Source organism: Apus apus, chromosome Z (assembly GCF_020740795.1).
Source record: "Apus apus isolate bApuApu2 chromosome Z, bApuApu2.pri.cur, whole genome shotgun sequence".
Lineage (NCBI taxonomy): Eukaryota > Metazoa > Chordata > Aves > Apodiformes > Apodidae > Apus > Apus apus.
In genome coordinates, this window is record NC_067312.1 from 15744417 (window position 1) to 15744617 (window position 201).

Sequence of the window (201 nt, forward strand, 5' to 3'; positions counted from 1 at the left end):
AGGGTTCCCTTCTCAAGAGGAGTTGCCATCATGCCTTTGAGCTCAGGGGTGATGCATCCATCACGTGGGAGCTCTGCCCTTTATTGCCAGAGGCTCTAGCTGTGCCAAGGCTGCCATCCTGTCCAGCACTTGACCAAGTCACAGAGTTTGTCCTGAGAAAATGTGACCTTCTGGATTCCCAGCTGCACTTCCTTTGGATTT